We start from the raw sequence: 22,765 nt of genomic DNA on the forward strand, positions 1-22,765 counted from the left end.
ATTTGTACCCCAAAGATCTTTCCAGGTAGTAACTATTGACATGGTTTAAGAAAAAAATTCAACAGGGAAAGTATAAACCCTTTTGATTAGGCATCCACTCCTCACCCTCAATGGACAATGTGGAAACATCCAAACAACTCAAAATTCTACCCACAACTATAAAAGAACAGGATAAGAGAAAATGTGGTTTGTGCACATGGAAAGAATTTTCAGTTGTTTAAATTTAACAACTCAACACAACTTAATACTGGGATGTGGTTGCCAAAAATGCTACTGTGATAGGACATTTTGTTAAAAGAAGGATCCAAAACAAGGGACATGATGATGCAACTCTGGTGTTTGTTCTGGAAGTAATCCTATGGAGAGTATTAACAGACTGGAGTATGTCCAGAGAAAGCAACAGTTACGGTAAGGGGACAGAGGACCTGTGATATAGAAAATGACTAAAGAAACAGTATATTCAGCCAGGACAAGAATCTGTAGGGAGTGTGGAGTCGGAGGAGAACTGAACAAAAAGCTGTCACACAGAATGGAGTCAAGAGGCAGGAGCAATAAAAAAGGTGAGTGCAGTTGAACTCTAAGGAGAACTCTGTCATACACAGAGCTGTCTGTGCAAGGATGAAGAAGTGAGAAAGCTGCAATCCTGGAGACATTCAACAGAAATACGAAGGTCATTTGTCATGGAGAATATCAAAGTTGTTAGTAATAATACCCACAAGACTATGATTTTTTATGACTTTATAAGATGTATTCCTTACAACAAGAAGTGCTTTTAGCAATGAGGAAATGAAGGATCAGAGGGGTCAAGCAACTTGCCCAAGAATACCCAGCTGGGGATAGAGAGCAGAGATCAGAACCTAGATCTGCCTCCTTTTAAACAATGCTCATGCTTTTCCACTGGCTCACATGTTCTCAAAGAAAACCGAGCTCTAGGAGAGGATCATTCTTTAAAATAACAGAGGAGCTATGAGATCTTCTGGAGCTAAGGTATCTAATAAACCCTCCAAGAGTACTGAGCATCACCAGGACTCTCTAAGCTATCACTGAGCAACATATAATATTACTCTGTTTGGAATGTCTTTTCTACTGATGGTTCTGTCATACATCAATAGTAAAATCAATTTTATTAATCTAAGATTTTTTCTGAAGTTTTAAGTTCTTTTAATTCTCTATAATCATTATTAAAGCATTAGTTCCTAGCTTTAAAAAGAAAGTAGTTTCTCAAATATCAAGGAAGTTAAAAATTTAATTTTTTAATTGAAAAACATTATTATAGTTGATTTACCATATTGTTTTAGCTTCAGGTTTATAGTAAAGTGATTCAGTTCTATATGTATATTTTTTCAGATTATTTTCCATTATAGGTTATTAAATGATAGTGAATATAGTTCCCTGTACTGTAAGTAAATTCTTGCTGCTTATCTATTTTATGTATAGTATTTGGTATCTGTTTTTCTCATACTCCTAATTTATCCCTCCCCTTCCCTTCCTCTTTGAATTTAAAGTCATTTAAAATAGTTTATTTGTATGGAAAATTATTTTGATTGTTCCTGTTTTGGGGAAATCTAAGGTCCCACCTTACCTGTCTCCTGAGAAACCTGTATGCAGGACAAGAAGCAACAGTTAGAACCAGATGGGGAACAATGGACTGGTTCAAAATTTGGAAAGGAGTATGTCAAGGCTGTATATTGTCACCCTGCTTATTTAACTTATATGCAGAGTCCATCATGCAAAATGCCAGGCTGGATGAAGCTCAAGCTGGAATCAAGACTGCTGGGAGAAATATCAACAACTATAGATATGCAGATAACTCTCTATGCCACTCTAATGGCAGAAGGTGAAGAGGAACTAAAGAGCTTCTTGATGAAGGTGAAAGAGGAAAGTGAAAAATCTGGCTTCAAATGCACCATTCAAAAAATTTAAGATCATGGCATCCAGTCCCATCACTTTATGGCAAATAGATGGGGAAAAAGTGGAAATAGTGACAGATTTTATTTTCTTGGGCTTCAAATTCACTGCAGATGGTGACTGTAGCCATGAAATTAAGACACTTATTCCTTGGAAGAAAAGTTATGACAAACTTAGACAGAATATTAAAAAGAAGAGACATCACTTTGCTGATAAAGTTCTGTATAGTCAAAGCTATGATTTTTCAGTAGTCATTTACAGATGTGAGAGCTGGACTGTAAAGAAGGCTGAGCACCGAAGAATTGATGCTTTTGAACTGTGGTGCTGGAGAAGACTGTCGAGAGTCCCTTGGACAGCAGGGAGATCAAACCAGTCAAACCTAAAGGAAATTAACCTTGAATATTCACTGGAAGGAGACTGATGCTGAAGCTGAAGCTCCAATACTTTGTTCAACTGATGTGAACAGCCAACTTATTGGAAAAAGACCCTTATACTGGGAAACATTGAGGGTAAGAAGAGAAGGGAGTGGCAGAGGTTGAGATGGTTAGATAGCATCACTGACTCAATGAATATGAGTTTGAGTGAATTCCAGGAGATAGTGAAGGACAGGGAAGCCGGGTGTGCTGTAGTCCATGGGGTCACAGAGTCAGACACTTAGCGACTGAACAACAATTTCCAGAAGAAATCTAAATTCAAGCCCTTAAATTTCAATTTTACGTCATTACGTGCATTTTACGTCAAAAGTTTAGTCACTCAGTCGTGTCCGACTCTTTGCGACCACATGGACTATCGACTACCAGGCTCCTCCATCCATGGGATTTTCTAGGCAAGAGTACTGGAGTGGGTTGCCATTTCCTTCTCCAGAGGATCTTCCCAATCCAGGGACCAAATCTAGGTCTCCCACATTGTAGAGAGACGCTTTACTGTCTGAGCCACCAGGGAAGTCATTACATCACCTAGCCTTATGCATACTTCTTTTAGGGAACTTTGAAATATTTAGTCATTTATGTCCTCCATTTGGATCAGACAAAATATTCTGCTGTTTGTATACAGATGTACCCCCCACATGTATATATAATTGGGAAGCCAGAGGAAATTCTCTACTACTTTTTTGATCCCCGTATAAAAGCATTATACACTTTTAGACAACTGTGAGTCTAGCTTAAGTTCATTTAGAATTTAGAATACTCATATTGCCTTTGGGAGACTGAAAGCTGTATAAGCCCTCAGGTGTGCATTCATTTGAATGAAGGCGTGTTGCAGAGCTAGAATGACCATGTGGTGAATTAGCAGGAGAGAAATCTCTCAGCACCTTGTTTTTTGACCTCAAATTGTATGGGCCCTTGTAATAATTAATAGCTAGTGTCACCTCTTTATTCTTGGTCTCTATCATTGCCTCTCTGACAAATAGTTTATAGTCTATAATCTTTCCAGTTGTCTTCTCACCCTGATGTTTTATACCTCAGTGACTTTGTCTCAGAGTTGTGTTTTGCATTTGCTTGCTCATCCATGGTGACCTTGTTTGGGCTTTGTTTAGTTTATTTGTTGCCTGATGATACATACCAAGCCTTACAGGGACCATTTGATTTTATATACATTCAATTTATTGACTTTAGTCATCACTGCTTCCTAACAAACCCAAAAAGCACCCTGAAAGGGTTACATCAAGGCCAAATCTAAATGGTGAACGCTCTTCTCACTGCCTTCTTTCAGAAGATTGGAGGTTTAACCTGCCTTGTTCCCCATCCTGCCCCACTCTTTGACCACATTTTTTTTTTTTTCCTGTAGCCAGCATTGATCTTACTAATGATCACAGATGGAAGAAATTCAACCATGAAAATTCAGGTTAGTTTACCCGTCTGTGACCAGATTGATTTATAAGCACCTCCATCATTCCTTTTTTCTTCCAGTTTGTTTGAGTGTGGTATAGAGCTCATTCTCAATTTAAAAATTACAAGCAAGCTAAGGTCAGTAATTGCAGAAGATATTTACTGAGTTTGCATAAAAAAAGATAAGTGTCCCTATTAAATTAGCTCACATTTGTGATTACTACTGAATAGTGGGTGACCTCAGTGTACGGAGCTACAAAATGATAAATAATTTATATTGAACATTCTGGGCATATTATCAAGAAAATGAATAAAAGCTTTGCCTACAAATATACCAAGAATTATCCATGATTGTCACTGTTAATTATCTATTGCTGTTTGTTAAGCTAGTACAGTAGAAAAAAATTTCTGTTACATGATCTAAAAGATTTAAAGCACGGTCCTGAGAACAAGATAAATTCTTTTTTTTTTTTTTAAAGCAAGGAATTAGGAATCAGAAGATCTGATTTCTATTCTGACTCAACTAATAGTAAATCTTAGGCTCATCCTTTCCCTCTGTGAAAGGACTCCTGTCTTCTCAAAATACTGACAAAGGATGTAGGAAGATCCTGAAACAGATCACAGACATAAAGAACAGATTGTGGTTGCCAAGAGTTGGGGGCAGGGGATGGCAGGGAAGAGAGGGTATGGGAGCTTGAGATTAGCAGATGCAGACTATATGTACAAGATGGACAAACAAGGTCCTAATGTATCACACAGGGAACTATATTCAATGTCCTGTGACAAGTTATAATGGAAAAGAATATGAGAAAGAGGTGGATTCTTAACCACTGGGGAAGTCCCAGGGTCTTGTCTTTTAAATTTGAGGTCTCTGACCCCAAACTTAGCAGACTTCATGATTTTACATAGTCTCTTGTCTGAAAAGCCTGTCAAGACAGAATTTCAACTTTTCCCAATCAGCAAATAATTTCTGGGCAAGAGCAGCTTCCTTGCTATGCTTACTTTTCTGGGGTCTCATTTTCCCTTAGATTTTTGCCTGCTAATCCCTCTTTATCTTTTTAGCTCTTCGATGTTTTTAAGGTAATACTTAAAATACATTCAAATAAACACGGTTTCCAGTGGGAGGCTTTTTATCTTTTCATAACTTGGCCCACATTAACATGCTATAGTCTTTCTACAGGTCACTCACTCATGATTCTTGCTGAGAAACCAAACTGCCTTTTGAAATTGGCCTGTCCCTCTGGAAGAAGCTGGTGCCAAGTCTGAACATTTAGAATGCCATAACTCAGACTTTTTCCCAAAGTAAAATTAAAAAACCACAATTAAGTGCAACTCCTTTGCACTACATAATTCTGTCTCCAATATGCTAAAAGAACCAGCACATTTTAAGTGGACAAATTGGTGGTAGATAATGATTTTGCCTTTCTTTCTTAATGTTTTTCTTGTCAGTATTTTGAGGAAGACTGATTCACATAAATCATCTAATATAGTGCTTTCCAGTAAAATTAGTGATGATAGAAAAGTTTTAAAAACTTCAGTGTCCATCCATATGGGGTTACTGTGCTCTTGAGATGTGGCTAGTGCAACTGAGGACCTGAATTTTTATTTTATTTAAAGTAATTTAAATAGCTTCATGTGTCTAGTGCCTGCTGTATTAGAACATTCTAAGATAAATGTATTTTTGCTGTGCTAAGTTGCTTCAGTCATGTATGACTCTTTGCGACCCTATGGACTATATAGCCTGACAGGCTCCTCTGTCCATGGAATTCTCCAGACAAGAATACTGGAGTGGGATGCCATGCCATCCTCAAGGGGATCTTCTCAACCCAGGGAGTGAACTTGCGTATGCCTACGTCTCCTGCATTGCAGACAGATTCATAACTCACTGAACCACCTGGGAAGCCCATATTTCTGCTACTTCAAGTTATACACTTATTATATAAAAAGGTTAGGTTAAAATAGTTTTCTGATCATAGACCTCTCTTCAGAGGCTATGTAGTTCATGAAACCAAAATAGTAGCAATCACTATTGACATAAGACAACAAATACAACAAAAAATTAACCCTATAAATATTTATTGAGCTCCTTACGGACTAGGCACCACCCTAGGCACTGCAAAGGTGCCATAAGCTGGATGAGCCTGCTTACTATGTAGATCATGATGGACTGACTGATGACAGAGATTTCATAAACATTTTTCACTGTAAAATACAAATTCATTACTTAAACTTCTCCTAAACATATTAGAGAGGGATATTTATTTGACAGTGTATAAACATAGCCAACTGTGAGCTCTGTGAGATACTCCAAAGAAGGAAAAATTGTTTTATGGGACAAATTTTGTCCTGGAATACTATAGGATCTCAGAATCCCCATACTGACAACATCTGTTTAATTTTTTCTAATCCAATGTTTACCTTCAAGTGGGCCTTAGGAAGCATCACTATGAACAAAGCTAGTGGACGAGATGGAATTCTGGTTGAGCATCATCCTGAAAGATGATGCTGTGAAAGTGCTGCACTCAATATGCCAGCAAATATGGAAAACTCAGCAGTGGCCACAGGACTGGAAAAGGTCAGTTTTCATCCCAATCCCAAAGAAAGGCAATGCCAAAGAATGCTCAAACTACCACACAATTGCACTCATCTCACATGCTAGTAAAGTAATGCTCAAAATCCTCCAAGCCAGGCTTCAGCAATACGTGAACCATGAACTTCCATATGTTCAAGCTGGTTTTAGAAAAGGCAGAGGAACCAGAGATCAAATTGCCAACATCTGCTGGATCATCTAAAAAGCAAGAGAGTTCCAGAAAAACATCTACTTCTGCTTTATTGACTATGCCAAAGCCTTTGACTGTGTGGATCACAATAAACTGTGGAAAATTCTGAAAGAGATGGGAATACCAGACCACCTGACCTGCCTCTTGAGAAACTTGTATGCAGGTCAGGAAGCAACAGTCAGAACTGGACATGGAACAACAGACTGGTTCCAAATAGGTAAAGGAGTACATCAAGGCTGTATGTTGTCACCCTGCTTATTTAACTTATATGCAGAGTTCATCATAAGACCACTGGGCTGGATGAAGCACAAGCTGGAATCAAGCTTGCTGGGAGAAATAACAATAACCTCAGATATGCAGATGACACCACCCTTATAGCAGAAAGTGAAGAGGAACTAAAGAGCCTCTTGATGAAGTGTTGAGGAGGAGGGAAAGATGGCGGAGGAATAGGACGGGAAGATCACTTTCTCCTTCACAAATTCCTCAAAAGAACATTTCAACGCTGAGCAAACTTCACAAAACAAATTATGTAGCTGGCAGAGGACATCAGGCAACCAGAAAAGCAGACCTTTGTCTTCAAAAACAGGTAGGATAAAATATAAAAGACGAAAAAGGAGACAAAGGAGGTGGGGAGGGAGCTCCGTCCCGGGAAGGGAAGCCCGTCCTGGGAAGGGAATTTTAAGAAGAGAGGTTTCCAAACACCAGGAAACACTCTCCCTGCCGAGTCTGTGGCGAACCTTGGAAACACAGAGGGCAACATAACAGGAAGGAAAAATAGATAAATAATTAAAACCAACAGATTACAAGCCCAACAGTAACTCCCCCAGCGGAAAAGCAGCACAGACGCCTGCATCCGCCATTGGGAAGTGGGGGCAGGGCAGGGACGCGCGGGAGGCGCGGGCTGCAGAGCTTTGTAAGAATCGGGCAGGAACGCCCCACGCGCAACCAGAACGACCTAACCTGGGCTAGCAAATCAGACTGTGGGATAGCTACCACGCGAAAAGCTCGAACATAAGACCCCGCCAGGACCGAGCACAGAACAAAGGACGGAACGGAAAAAGCCGGCTGCAGACCATCCCCCGCCGGGGACAGGCAGCCAGAGCCGTAAGGTCTGGAAAGGGGCAACTGCAGACCCGGAGAGACTTTGCTTACCTAACCGCAAGCAGGCTCCTTTGCTAAGACTTCTGGGGGAGCTGGACAGTCACAATTTGCCTCACGGGGTGCGCCAGCAGTCCGCCCAGAAAGCTGAGCAGCAGCGGCAGAAAAGGTGACAAGCCGCGGCGACCGCGCTCGCCAAACTCGCCAAACTCCTGAGCTACTCGGACCTGGGAAGGGCACAAAGCGCAGTTCCAGCCGAATCTGTGCCTCTGAGGGCTGCCTGAGCGCCGAACCTGAGCGGCTTGGACCAGGGAAGTGCACACAGCCTAGGGCCGGCCCCAGACGGTTCCCAGCTGAGCATCGTAGAACCGGAGCGGTTTGTGCGCCGCAAGAAAGGACAGGTCAAGCGGAGCAGAGATACTGTGTGCACACGACAGTGCTATTTGTTCGCAGCATCCCCCCTCCCCACAGCGCGACTGAACTAGTGATCCTAAAAAACCAGCAAACAGAAGAAGTTAATCAGAGGGAACCACCTTGGAAGTGATCCCACACGGCCCATAATACCAGAAAGGGCAAGATATATATATATATATTTTAATATTTTTAAAAGCACTCCTTTTTTTTTTTTTTTTTGCTTTTTTTTCTAACTTTTTTTTTTAATTGTTGTCTTCTTTTTCTCCTTAAATTTTTATTTCTATAACCTATTATTACTAATTTTTTTTAAAGACCTTTTTTTTTTTTTTTTTTTTTTAAGGCAAACACCATATATAGTCTTTGGATGGTTGTTGATGGTTTTTTTTTTTTTTTTTTGATTGTCTGTTTGTTTTTTAATAATTCTTTTTTTTCTTTCTTCCTTTTTCCTTCTGCTTCTCTTTAATATTGTATCTTTGAAAATCCAAACTCTACTCTAGATTTTTAATCTTTGCTCTTAGGTGTTTATTGCCAATTTTGTACATTTAAAAACCCAAACTTCACTACCCCAGTTTACCTGAGAGCGAGATTACTGGCTTGACCACTCTCTCCTCCTCTGGACTCTCCTTTTTCTCCACCAGGTGGCCTCTGTCTCTTTTCCCCCCCCATCTCTCCTCTATCCAACTCTGTGAATCTCTGTGTGTTCCAGACGGTGGGGAACACCTAAGGAACAGGTTACTGGCAGGAATTGTCTCTCTCCCACTCATTCCTCTCTCTGATCCTCCTGGTCACCTCTGTCCACTTCCTCCCTCTCCTCTTCCCCGTATAACTCTGTAAATACCCCTGAGCGGGCCAAACTATAGAGCGCACATAAGGAAGTGACTACTGGCTAGTTTGCTCTCTTCTCTTTTGATCTCACCGCATCTCATTCCAGTTACCTCTAACTACCTCCTCCATCTTCTCTTCTCCTTATAACCCAGTGAACCTCTCTGAGTGTCCCTCAATGTGGAGAAACTTTTCATCTTTAACCTAGATGTTTTATCATCGGTGCTGTATAGATGGAGAAGTCTAGAGGCTACTGTAAAAATAAAACTGAAAGCCAGAAGCAGGAGGCTTAAATCCAAAGCCTGAAAACATTAGAGAACTCATGAATTCAGGGAACATTAAGCAATAGGAGCCCATCTAATGCCTTCATACCTACACCAAAACCAAGCTCCACCCAAGGGCCAACAAGTTCCAAAACAAGACATACCACGCAAATTCTCCAGCAACACAGAAACAATCCCCTGAGCCTCAATATACAGGCAGCTCAATATTATCCCAAAACCTTTGATGTCTTGTAACCCATTACGGGTTACTCCACTGCACTCGAGAGAGAAGAAACCCAGCTCCACCCGCCAAAACTCCAACACAAGCCTCCCTAACCAGGAAACCTTGACAAGCCACTGATAGAACCCCACCCAAAGTGAGGAAGCTCCAAAATAAAGAGAACTCCACAAATTACCAGAATATAAAAAGGCCACCCCAAACGCAGCAATATAACCAAGATGAAGAGACAGAGGAATACTCAGCAGGTAAAGGAACAGGAGAGCTGCCCACCAAACCAAGCAAAAGAGGAAGAAGTAGGGAATCTACCGGAGAAGGAATTCCGAATATTGATAGTGAAAATGATCCAAAATCTTGAAATCAAAATGGAATCACAGATAAATAGGCTAGAGACAAAGATTGAGAAGATGCAAGAAAGGTTTAACAAGGACCTAGAAGAAATAAAAAAGAGTCAAAATATAATGAATAACGCAATAAATGAGATCAGAAACACTCTGGAGGCAACAAATAGTAGAATAACGGAGGCAGAAGATAGGATTAGTGAAATAGAAGATAGAATGGTAGAAATAAATGAATCAGAGAGGAAACAAGAAAAACGAATTAAAAGAAATGAGGACAATCTCAGAGACCTCCAGGACAATATGAAACGCTCCAACATTCGAATTATAGGAGTCCCAGAAGAAGAAGACAGAAAGAAAGATCATGAGAAAATCCTTGAGGAGATAATAGTTGAAAACTTCCCTAAAATGGGGAAGGAAATAATCACTCAAGTCCAAGAAACACAGAGAGTTCCAAATAGGATTAACCCAAGGCGAAACACCCCAAGACACATATTAATCAAATTAACAAAGATCAAACACAAAGAACAAATATTAAAAGCAGCAAGGGAAAAACAACAAATAACACACAAGGGGATTCCCATAAGGATAACAGCTGATCTTTCAATAGAAACTCTTCAGGCCAGGAGAGAATGGCAAGACATACTTAAAGTGATGAAAGACAATAACCTACAGCCCAGATTACTGTACCCAGCAAGGATCTCATTCAAATACGAAGGAGAAATCAAAAGCTTTACAGACAAGCAAAAGCTGAGAGAATTCAGCACCACCAAACCAGCTCTCCAACAAATTCTAAAGGATATTCTCTAGAAAGGAAACACAAAAAGGGTGTATAAACCCGAACCCAAAACAACAAAGTAAATGGTAACGGGATCATACTTATCAATAATCACCTTAAACGTAAATGGGTTGAACGTCCCAACCAAAAGACAAAGACTGAACGAATGGATACAAAAACAAGACCCCTCTATTTGCTGCTTACAAGAGACCCACCTCAAAACAAGGGACACATACAGACTGAAAGTGAAGGGCTGGAAAAAGATATACCACGCAAATAGAGACCAAAAGAAAGCAGGAGTGGCAATACTCATATCCGATAAAATAGACTTTAAAACAAAGGCTGTGAAAAGAGACAAAGAAGGCCACTACATAATAATCAAAGGAACAATCCAAGAAGAAGATATAACAATTATAAATATATATGCACCTAATATAGGAGCACCGCAATATGTAAGACAAATGCTAACAAGTATGAAAGGGGAAATCAACAATAACACAATAATAGTGGGAGACTTTAATACCCCACTCACACCTATGGACAGATCAACTAAACAGAAAATTAACAAAGAAACGCAAACTTTAAATGATACATTAGATCAGTTAGATCTAATTGATATCTACAGGACATTTCACCCCAAAACAATGAATTTCACCTTTTTTTCAAATGCTCATGGAACCTTCTCCAGGATAGATCACATCCTGGGCCATAAATCTAAACTTGATAAATTCAAAAAAATCGAAATCATTCCAAGCATCTTTTCTGACCATAATGCATTAAGGTTAGATCTCAATTACAGGAGAAAAACTATTAAAAATTCCAACATATGGAGGTTGAACAACACACTTCTGAATAACCAACAAATCACAGAGGAAATCAAAAAAGAAATCAAAATATGCATAGAAACTAATGAAAATGAAAACACAACAACCCAAAACCTGTGGGACACTATAAAAGCAGTGCTAAGAGGAAAGTTCATAGCAATACAGGCATACCTCAAGAAACAAGAAAAAAGTCAAATAAACAACCTAACTCTACAACTAAAGCAACTAGAAAAGGAAGAGTTGGAGAACCCCAGAGTGAGTAGAAGGAAAGAAATCTTAAAAATTAGGGCAGAAATAAATGCAAAAGAAACAAAAGAGACCATAGCAAAAATCAACAAAGCCAAAAGCTGGTTCTTTGAAAGGATAAATAAAATTGACAAACCATTAGCCAGACTCATCAAGAAGCAAAGAGAGAAAAATCAAATCAATAAAATTAGAAATGAAAATGGAGATATCACAACTGACAACACAGAAATACAAAGGATCATAAGAGACTACTATCAGCAGTTGTATGCCAATAAAATGGACAACGTGGAAGAAATGGACCAATTCTTAGAAAAGTACAATTTTCCAAAACTGAACCAGGAAGAAATAGAAAACCTTAACAGACCCATCACAAGCACGGAAATTGAAACTGTAATCAGAAATCTTCCAGCAAACAAAAGCCCAGGTCCAGACGGCTTCACAGCTGAATTCTACCAAAAATTTCGAGAAGAGCTAACACCTATCCTCCTCAAACTCTTCCAGAAAATTGCAGAGGAAGGTAAACTTCCAAACTCATTCTATGAGGCCACCATCACCCTAATACCAAAACCTGACAAAGATGTCACAAAAAAAGAAAACTACAGGCCAATATCACTGATGAACATAGATGCAAAAATCCTCAACAAAATTCTAGCAATCAGGATCCAACAACACATTAAAAAGATCATACACCATGACCAAGTGGGCTTTATCCCAGGGATGCAAGGATTCTTCAATATCCGCAAATCAATCAATGTAATTCACCACATTAACAAATTGAAAAATAAAAACCATATGATTATCTCAATAGATGCAGAGAAGGCCTTTGACAAAATTCAACATCCATTTATGATAAAAACTCTCCAGAAAGCAGGAATAGAAGGAACATACCTCAACATAATAAAAGCTATATATGACAAACCCACAGCAAACATTATCCTCAATGGTGAAAAATTGAAAGCATTTCCCTTAAAGTCAGGAACAAGACAAGGGTGTCCACTTTCACCGCTACTATTCAACATAGTTCTGGAAGTTTTGGCCACAGCAATCAGAGCAGAAAAAGAAATAAAAGGAATCCAAATTGGAAAAGAAGAAGTAAAACTATCACTGTTTGCAGATGACATGATCCTCTACATGGAAAACCCTAAAGACTCCACCAGAAAATTACTAGAGATCATCAATGAATATAGTAAAGTTGCAGGATATAAAATCAACACACAGAAATCCCTTGCAGTCCTATACACGAATAATGAGAAAGTAGAAAAAGAAATTAAGAAAACAATTCCATTTACCATTGCAACGAAAAGAATAAAATACTTAGGAATATATCTACCTAAAGAAACTAAAGACCTATATATAGAAAACTATAAAACACTGATGAAAGAAATCAAAGAGGACACTAATAGATGGAGAAATATACCATGTTCATGGATCGGAAGAATCAATATAGTGAAAATGAGTATACTACCCAAAGCAATTTACAAATTCAATGCAATCCCTGTCAAGCTACCAGCCAAATTTTTCACAGAACTAGAACAAATAATTTCAAGATTTGTATGGAAATACAAAAAGCCTCGAATAGCCAAAGCAATCTTGAGAAAGAAGAATGGAACGGGAGGAATCAACTTGCCTGACTTCAGGCTCTACTACAAAGCCACAGTCATCAAGACAGTATGGTACTGGCACAAAGACAGACATATAGATCAATGGAACAAAATAGAAAGCCCAGAGATAAATCCACACACATATGGACACCTTATCTTTGACAAAGGAGGCAAGAATATACAATGGAGTAAAGACAATCTCTTTAACAAGTGGTGCTGGGAAAACTGGTCAACCACTTGTAAAAGAATGAAACTAGATCACTTTCTAACACCGTACACAAAAATAAACTCAAAATGGATTAAAGATCTAAATGTAAGATCAGAAACTATAAAACTCCTAGAGGAGAATATAGGCAAAACACTCTCAGAAATAAATCACAGCAGGATCCTCTATGATCCACCTCCCAGAATTCTGGAAATAAAAGCAAAAATAAACAAATGGGATCTAATTAAAATTAAAAGCTTCTGCACAACAAAGGAAAATATAAGCAAGGTGAAAAGACAGCCTTCTGAATGGGAGAAAATAATAGCAAATGAAGCAACTGACAAACAACTAATCTCAAAAATATACAACCAACTTATGCAGCTCAACTCCAGAAAAATAAACGACCCAATCAAAAAATGGGCCAAAGAACTAAATAGACATTTCTCCAAAGAAGACATACGGATGGCTAACAAACACATGAAAAGATGCTCAACATCACTCATTATTAGAGAAATGCAAATCAAAACCACAATGAGGTACCACTTCACACCAGTCAGAATGGCTGCGATCCAAAAATCTGCAAGCAATAAATGCTGGAGAGGGTGTGGAGAAAAGGGAACCCTCCTACACTGTTGGTGGGAATGCAAACTAGTACAGCCACTATGGAGAACAGTGTGGAGATTCCTTAAAAAATTGCAAATAGAACTCCCTTATGACCCAGCAATCCCACTTCTGGGCATACACACCGAGGAAACCAGAATTGAAAGAGGCACATGTACCCCAATGTTCATCGCAGCACTGTTTATAATAGCCAGGACATGGAAACAACCTAGATGTCCATCAGCAGATGAATGGATAAGAAAGCTGTGGTACATATACACAATGGAGTATTACTCAGCCGTTAAAAAGAATTCATTTGAATCAGTTCTGATGAGATGGATGAAACTGGAGCCGATTATACAGAGTGAAGTAAGCCAGAAAGAAAAACACCACGACAGTATACTAACACATATATATGGAATTTAGGAAGATGGCAATGCCGACCCTGTATGCAAGTCAGGAAAAAAGACACAGATGGGTATAACGGACTTTTGGTCTCAGAGGGAGAGGGAGAGGGTGGGATGATTTGGGAGAATGGGAATTCTAACATGTATACTATCATGTAAGAATTGAATCGCCAGTCCATGTCTGACGTAGGGTGCAGCATGCTTGGGGCTGGTACATGGGGATGACCCAGAGAGATGTTGTGGGGAGGGAGGTGGGAGGGGGGGTCATGTTTGGGAACGCATGTAAGAATTAAAGATTTTAAAATTTAAAAAAAAAAAATAAAATTAAAAAAAAAAAAAAAAAAAAAAAAAAGAGCCTCTTGATGAAAGTGAAAGAGGAGAGTGAAAAGGTTGGCTTAAAGCTCAACATTCAGAAAACTAAGATGGCATCCGGTCCCATCACTTCATGGCATGTAGATGGGAAACAGTGGAAACAGTGGCTGACTTTATTTTTCTGGGCTCCAAAACCACTGCAGATGGTGACTGCAGCCATGAAATTAAAAAGATGCTTACTCCTTGGAAGGAAAGTTATGACCAACCTAGACAGCATATTCAAAAGCAGAGACATTACTTTGCCAACAAAGGTCTTTCTAGTCAAGGCTATGGTTTTTCAAGTGATCATGTATGGATGTGAGAGTTGGACTATAAAGAAAGCTGAGCGCCGAAGAATTGATGCTCTTGAACTGTGGTGTTAAAGAATATTCTTGAGAGTCCCTTGGACTGCAAAGAGATCCAACCAGTCCATCCTAAAGGAGATCAGTCCTGGGTGTTCACTGGAAGGACTGATGTTAAAGCTGAAACTCCAATACTTTGGTCACCTGATGTGAAGAGCTGACTCATTTGAAAAGAACCTGATGCTGGGAAAGACTGAGGGCAGGAGAAGGGGACGATAGAGGATGAGATAGTTAGATGGCATCACCGACACAATGGACATGGGTTTGGGTGGACTCCAGGAGTTGGAGATGGACAGGGAGGCCTGGTGTGCTACGGTTCACAGGGTCGCAAAGAGTCGGACATGACTGAGCGTTTGAACTGAACTTAATCCTTACCAAATATGAGCACAGAATCCCATTTTCCTCACATATTCCTATTACTATTAATTCTATGGAATACATTTTGAGAATTAGAGATTTATGCTGAGGAATTTTATAAGATACAAATCAGAAAAAACACTGGATAGATTATGATAGTTTTTTTCAAAGTAGTGTTTGAAGATCTTTAGAGGACATGAATATATTCTCAGTAGTACATAATTTTATTGGAGAATTTTGAAATGATATGATTTTAGTTACACGATAAGCTTCAAATATCAATTCAAGTGTGCTTTGAATTGTATTGGTAAAACATTCTAACAGAGTACTGCTATGTGATTTCTCTTAAGATTGACTTCTAATAGTCTTACATTGATTAAAAATCAGAGATGGATTTAATTTATCACTTGCTCTAAATGAACATCAAGTAATGGTAGGGATAACTGTACAAATAAAGGTTTAATAAAGAGAAGTATTAAAAGAATTGAGCCATCACATGATAAACTGCAATTAAGAGCATGTATTACCTCAAAAATAATTCATTCTGTAACAATTATTTCAATATTTATTGTTGTTGTTGTTGTTCTCTTGCTCAGTCATGTCCAGCTCTTTGCAACCCCATGGACTGCAGCACACCAGGATTCTGCATCCTTCACCATCTCCCAGAGCTTGCTCAAACTCATGTCCACTGAGTTGGTGATGCAATTCAACCATCTTGTCCTCTGCCATCCCCTTCTCCTCTTGCCTTCAATCTTTCCCAGCATCAGGGTCTTTCCCCGTGAGTCAGCTCTTTGCATCAGGTGGTAAAATTATTGGAGCTTCAGCATCAGTCCTTCCAATGAATATTCAGGGTTAATTTCCTTTAGGATTGACCGGTTTGATCTCTCTGCATTCCAAGAGACTCTCAAGAGTCTTCTCTTAACACCACAGTTTGAAAGCATCAGTTCTTTGGTGCTCAACCCTCTTTATGGTCCAACTCTCACACGTGTAAATGACTACTGGAAAAACCATAGCTTTTACTATATGGACCTTTGTTGGCAAAGTAATGTCTCTACTTTTCAATATGCTGTCTAGGTTTGGTCATAGCTTTTCTTCCAAGGAGTAAGTGTCTTCTAAGTTCATGGCTACAGTCACTGTCCGCAGTGCTTTTGGAGACCAAGAAAATAAAATCTTTCACTGTTTCCCCATCTATTTGCCATGAAATAATAGGTCCAGAAGCTATTATCATCTTTTTTTTTTAATGTTGAGTTTTAAGCCAGCTTTTTCACTTTCCTCTTTCACCTTCATCAAGAGGTTCTTTAGCTCTCTTTGCTTTCTGCCATAAGGATGGTATCATCTGCATATCTGAGGTTATTGATATTTCTCCTGGCAATCTTGATTCCAGCTGTGCTTCATTCAGCCTGGCATTTCACATGATGTACTCTGCATATAAGTTAAATAAGCAGAGTGACAATTTACAACCTTGACATAGTCCTTTCCCAATTTGAAACTAGTCTGTTGTTCCATGTCCAGTTGGTCCATTTCAATATTTATTGAAATGCTTCAATTTCAAAAATATCTTTCACATTCTGTAACTTGAAGATTACATTTTTAAGCCTTTGTTCATATTTATTTTGTGAATGTTTTGGTTTATAGATGTATGAGTTAAGCCTAAGAATTTTCTAACTAGTTTTATATCTAGAACATTACAATTTTTTTAAGTCTAACTAATATTAAAATAATCAAAATCAAAACTAAGGTGACATACAAATTATTTATGTGTGTAAACACTGTTGTAAGATATTTCTATTACATTTTGAATGCATCATATAGCATTCTTAAATATTTGGCCAATATTTAAAATTGGTTTGCATTCTATGACTATGCATCATCTGTTAAATTGGCTGTATGGCCAGAAAAGGTCTGCAAAGTATTAAAATCTCATCATGAATACTCACAAGTTGACTGGTTTAATATCACTGTGGATAAAAATAGCTTTATTGAACTGTTCAAATATAGCAATATCAGGTTTTGTGGATTTTTTTCCCTCTTGATGTCTGCTATCTTTTTAAAAAATTCCATACACAACATACACACTATGCAAAGCATGCCTTCAACTATCACCTGGAGGTCAAGGATTTCAGAACTCTATTTCTATCCATTTGTTCACTTCAATTTCAGACACACATTACCAACACTCTAATCAAGAGTTTTACCTAAATGTCCAACAAGTATTTCAAACTTGTTGAACCCCAGATGCCAGTTCTGTGTTCTTGTTCTAGACCAGTGGTGTTCACTTCTAGCCAGTCTATGAAACTCAAAACTCTGAATTCATCTTCCACTTTTTTCTTGTTTGTCCTCACCCTAACATCAGCAATCAGCAAGTCCTGCACATTCTCTGCACCCTAGCCATTGTCTTAGTTCAGGCTTGTACCACCTTTTAAACGATGACTGCAATATCCACCCACATAGATTCCCTGATGCATCAGTTACCTTCAGTGCCAATCTAGCTTGAAATATGAACATAACTAATCTCAAGGAAAGTCCTCAGGTGACTTGCTTCTGCCTACATGAGCTGGCCAAGCTTCATTTACTGAGGCTTCTGCCTTAAAAGACTGAGTTTATGGAAGGCAAGGCCTTTGTCTTGTTCATTTTTATTTCTGTGTTTTATAAAATTCTTAGTATGTAATTAGTGTTACATGTAGTTGAATGTTAAGCACTAATGAGTGGCTAAGAGCACAGGTTTTAGAATCAGACAGATCTAGGTTTAATTTCTGCCTCCTCTGCCTCTTAGTTGCTAACTGACCCTGAGCAAATTAACTTTTAAGACTGCAATTCTCAATTCTGGCTTCATGTTAAGATTACACAAGGGATTTATTAGAAGGGCCCAAGCCCCCACTTCAGCCCAATTAAATCAGAATATATGGAGGGTGAGGCTCAGGGACTAGAAATTTTAATAGATTCACAGGTGATCTTATTATGCAGCCAAGGTTGAGAACACAGCTCTTGATCTTAATTTCTCATCTACTATGTAGTAACTGTTTTGAAGGGGTTTGGAGCATCTGAAAAGAAATGGAATTCAGTATACTGCCTGGCACATAGTGGTGATACAGTGGTAAAGAATCCACCTGCCAATGCAGGAGACACAGGAGACGCAGTTTCGATCCCTGGGATGGGAAGATGCCCTGGAATAGGAAATGGCAACCCATTCCAGTATTCTTCCCTGGAAAATTCCATGGATGGAGAAGCCTGGAGGTCTACAGTCCATGGGGTCACAAAGAGTCGCGTACACGCACACACACACACTGGCATATAGTACGTCACAATGTTAACGCACAATCTTAATTTGTAACCTTCTTCTCAATCGCTAGCCACTAGCTGCTTTGCCTTCAATTCCTGGAATGTACAGATTTTGCAGCTTTAGTACCTTCACTCTTGCTCTTCACCCTGCTCTTAGAAGATTCCTATCTTCAAGTCACACCTGAAGTCATATCTAGCCTCCAGGTTTTCCCCTTTATTTTCTATTGCATAGGGAGATGTTCATTGTCATCACTTGTCTCACTTTGAAATTATATATTAACTATTTACTGTGTGTTTCCCCAAATGTACTGCAAACTTCAGAAGGCAGAAAAGGTCACTTTCCTCCTGGGATTCAGTGCCAAGTGCCTGGGGGCGGTGCATGATGTTCAGGTAATCGTTGTTAAAGATTGGATGAATAAATAGTCCATCCTGGACTCTCAAAAAGGCAAAAATCCTTGACTTTTTGTGTCCCACAACTATATGTATTCCTAAATCCAAACTAGTACTGCTGTCACTAGTGTTCCAGTTTCTAGCTCTTGACTAGGAAAAATGTAACACTTTTTTTTTTTTTCCTCAGGAAGATGGTTTTAATTTGGGTAAGGCTTCCAAGTCCAGGTTCTTAGAGGCTTAGTCATCAACTCTTGGGCAATAATTGTTAGTCTAACAACATCTCACTTTAACAAGGTAAATAAACTTCTGTGGGTGTTTATGTTAGCTAAGTAAGAAAGGTTTTGTTTTCCAGTTTATCTTTTGTCCCATTCAGTTGGGAAGCCAAACAACATGTAAGGTTAATGGAAAAAATGTTTTTCTTAAGTTACAGAATTATCAAATCATTGATACATTTGCCTATGAAAAGGACCTTAGAAATAACCTAGACCAATCCCTCATCTTACAAACGAGAAAAAAGGCCAAAAAAAGTGAATTTTTTGGACATGATTATGCACGTGCTGTCAGAGCACCAGGTTTCAAGAATCCTTCACCAGTGTTCTCTCAGCCACATTACACCAGTTTCAAAGTAACCCAGTTATTCCAATTTCTCACAGTTCTTCATCAATTTATATTCTGGCATCAAGCAATTTGCGATTTTCATGTTTCCATAATAATAACAAATGCTTAGTCCAAATTCATGAGTATGACATTCAGATCTCATGTCTCAAGACATCTGTCCATGCGCCAGGCTCCATCATCTATTTCAAGTTTTCCCATCTCTGAGCTCTCACCAGAATGTACAGCCCCATAATATCTGCCTCCTTATAATCCATGAAAACTGTCCCCAAACTTAATCAGAAGACAGTGGTTCTCTGTGTTTCTCCTGAGGACTTTGTATTCTGCTCTATACCGCAATAGGAATGACTGTGTTGGATGTAAGAAACTTAGAAATTGGTGCCACATGGTTCTTGCTTTTTAGGTCTTGTCTCTTCTTGAAATCAATAAATATTTAAACTAAAACAAAAGCCTCTCCAGGATAAAATTTTCCATAAGTAATTTCTTGAAGACAATTTTTAAGTGTTTGAAAAAGGCAAGACGCTGATGAATAGGACTCATGCTGCTTTAAAGAGGGCCCCGGATGTAAGGACATTTTGAAGTTACTGTCTTTTCTGGGTGCTTTTCTCTTTTCAAAATTGCTCATCCATTCAGTATAATTCATCCTTATCCATTTTTTTTTCCCTACTGGTAGTGTGAAAACCTACAGGAGAGAAATTTACGACCTTTAGGAAACATTAAACAAAATAAAAAAGGCCATAGAGAAAATAAGAAAGGCCATGTAAATACTTGCTTAGGTGTATTTTGGTGCAAATTTAATATCGCCTTCAAATTTTTCACAAATAAACATACCCATAAAAAAGTCAGAAACATAGCATCATTAATCAGTTCAAAGTAAAAACAAAACAAAACAAAACAAAACAAAGGAATTTCACCAATACACTTCTTTGCACAGCTCTTAAACAGTAATTCCAGGCCCAAACTTCATGTAAAAACTTTCCACAAAAACACTGTAACCTGACCACAACCATATTATGATACTACTTCTGACAAATAAAGGGTTGTAATTTCTCTACTTTGTATTTTCCTGTTAGTAGTTTGTATTTTACTTCGCAAAATCGACTGCGCTGTAAACCTCAAAAGCTCTTTCTATGAAAACTGTCCCCATACCGCTTTACCTGGTCAAATTTGGGGAACGATTATTAATGAATGCCGCATAAAGTGCTGTGGGATGGAGAAGAGAGAATTATCAATTATGCTCTCTCCCCAAAGAAGTTATGACTTTAGAAGGGAAGGAAAAAAAGGTAAAGAATAAAAGTCGGCGAAATCACAAAAGATACTGTCTGCATCCTTAGCAGGAGGACCGGCGACCTGCGCTCCAGAACTCCAATTTCAGCTCCGAAGAGAAGGACGCGCCAAGGGTTTGCGTGAGTAGCTGCACGATTCTCTGGCACCGCCCATAGGGTCTGGGCAATCCTCACAACCCACGACTGCCCGGTCAGCAAACAACAGCTGATCTGGTTGTCTCCACCAATCGACGGTCCACGCCTACAGGTGCCCCTACCCTCGCGGAGACCGGAAGTTCTTTTGCCCCGGCTCTCCGGCCTTCCACCTGGCCCCTGTGGGAACCGGAAGTTATTCTGCCCTGATCGTCTGAGCGTCTGAGCATCGGCCGCACAGGCGCAGTGGAGCTCGGGCGGAGTTGTGGGAGGGGAGGAGGAAGAGGCGGAGGGGGGTCGGGGGCCGGTCCCAGAAGATGGCGGAGGCGGGGGTGAGTTGGGGTCCCCTAGGGAAGCGCGAGTGACTTGATGCTGAGGGAAATAGCCTGAGGAAAGGGGTGCCTTCGGGGGGAGGAACTGCTTGCATTTTTGCAACCTGGGAACCCTCCTGGCAAGTGTGAGGAGCCAGGACCACAGATGGGGCCTCCGGGGCTCCGCTTACCTGGAGGAGGGTCGGCGAGATCCGGAAGGGGACGTCTGGGTCAGGGAGAGGGCCTAGGAGAGGCCGAGACTCCCTGGACAGTGGAAGAGTGCCCGGGCGGAAAGAAGGCTGGCGGACGGCGGGAAGGGCGACCTCGAAGATATGAAGGGGTAGAGTCGGCGAGCTGTCAAGCTTAGAGCTGTCAGGACTTGGTAGGCTTGTAGCCAAGGAGACCAGACTCAGGCTTAGGAGGGGAAAGGATCTGGAAAGGTTGGTATTGTATTGATAGTACGCTTATAATCCGCCAAAAGGTTTGTAGATATTGGGCTGAGGAGTGGGACTTTGGCATTTTGGATTTTAATTGGAGACCTCTGGAGTAGGTATGAGGTAAAGCCAAAGAGAACTCTTGCCAGGACCTAGAAGTCAGTTTCCAAGATTTTAGGCTTTGTCACTGAAGATTGGCAATCTAGAAAAGGAAAGCAGTGTGGGTATAATGGGGGGCGAAGGGGAAAGGGTGCTAAAACTTAAGTGATAATGACCTATGTCCAGTTAGTATTGGCAAAAAGTTAGTGAAGTATGGCGTTAGCTAGATAGTCTAGGAAAAAATACCAAGGAGAGCTGACTATTCTGTAGGGTTATTGAGGAAATGCTTCAAGAAGGAATGAATAGTCTTGACAACTGGGGCACTGAGACTGGCAGGGATCAATATTGCAGTGGTTTCAGGGGAAGTCAGGCTCCAGTCTTGGGTTCAGGAGGAATGAAGGCAGCCTGGCAATGGCCAGCTTGTATCTTCTAATTTGGGGATTTGGCCTTGATAGGGAACAGTTGAGTGAAAATGAATGGTGGGACCCCTTTAATATCCCCCCTTCCTCTCCCGCTTAATAGCCATGTACTCTTCCTGTTCCCTCCTTTCATTCTTTCTCTGGTCATTAGGTTGAGCAGTGTTTTGTTACAGTTCTCAGTACATATCTGATATAAAGTGACAAAGCTATGAATCATGTATGTTTAAAAGAGGTTAATTCTTTTTAAACTGACAACTGTTGCTTCTACATATGGCGGAAAGTTTAAAATGCAATTCAGTAAGTTAAAGACAGAGCTTATTTTCATCGTTATCAGAAAATTATTCTGAAACGATGGAGTAACCTTTTTATGGGCTGAGAT

At 39.6% G+C, this 22,765-nt stretch overlaps 1 protein-coding gene across 14 annotated transcripts in view; it reads left to right on the forward strand.

Annotated features, from left to right (window-relative positions):
* The first annotated feature begins 290 nt into the window (after window positions 1-290).
* Window positions 291-22,765, forward strand: part of INSIG2 (insulin induced gene 2) — a 41,547-nt gene continuing 19,072 nt past the window's right edge. The window contains exons 1-4 of one of the 14 annotated variants that reach the window (XM_069577786.1): window positions 353-560; window positions 3,697-3,753; window positions 19,278-19,384; window positions 21,040-21,111. The gene's annotated coding sequence lies outside the window, so the exon portion shown is untranslated. Of the gene's footprint in view, window positions 561-899; window positions 988-1,719; window positions 2,418-3,696; window positions 3,754-6,162; window positions 6,313-19,277; window positions 19,385-21,039; window positions 21,112-21,184; window positions 21,875-22,765 lie in introns of those variants that run through there. The other 13 variants (XM_069577787.1, XM_069577791.1, XM_069577785.1 and 10 more) reach the window with 13 other exon arrangements.

This window comes from Ovis canadensis, chromosome 2 (genome assembly GCF_042477335.2).
Source record: "Ovis canadensis isolate MfBH-ARS-UI-01 breed Bighorn chromosome 2, ARS-UI_OviCan_v2, whole genome shotgun sequence".
Taxonomy (NCBI): Eukaryota; Metazoa; Chordata; class Mammalia; order Artiodactyla; family Bovidae; genus Ovis; species Ovis canadensis.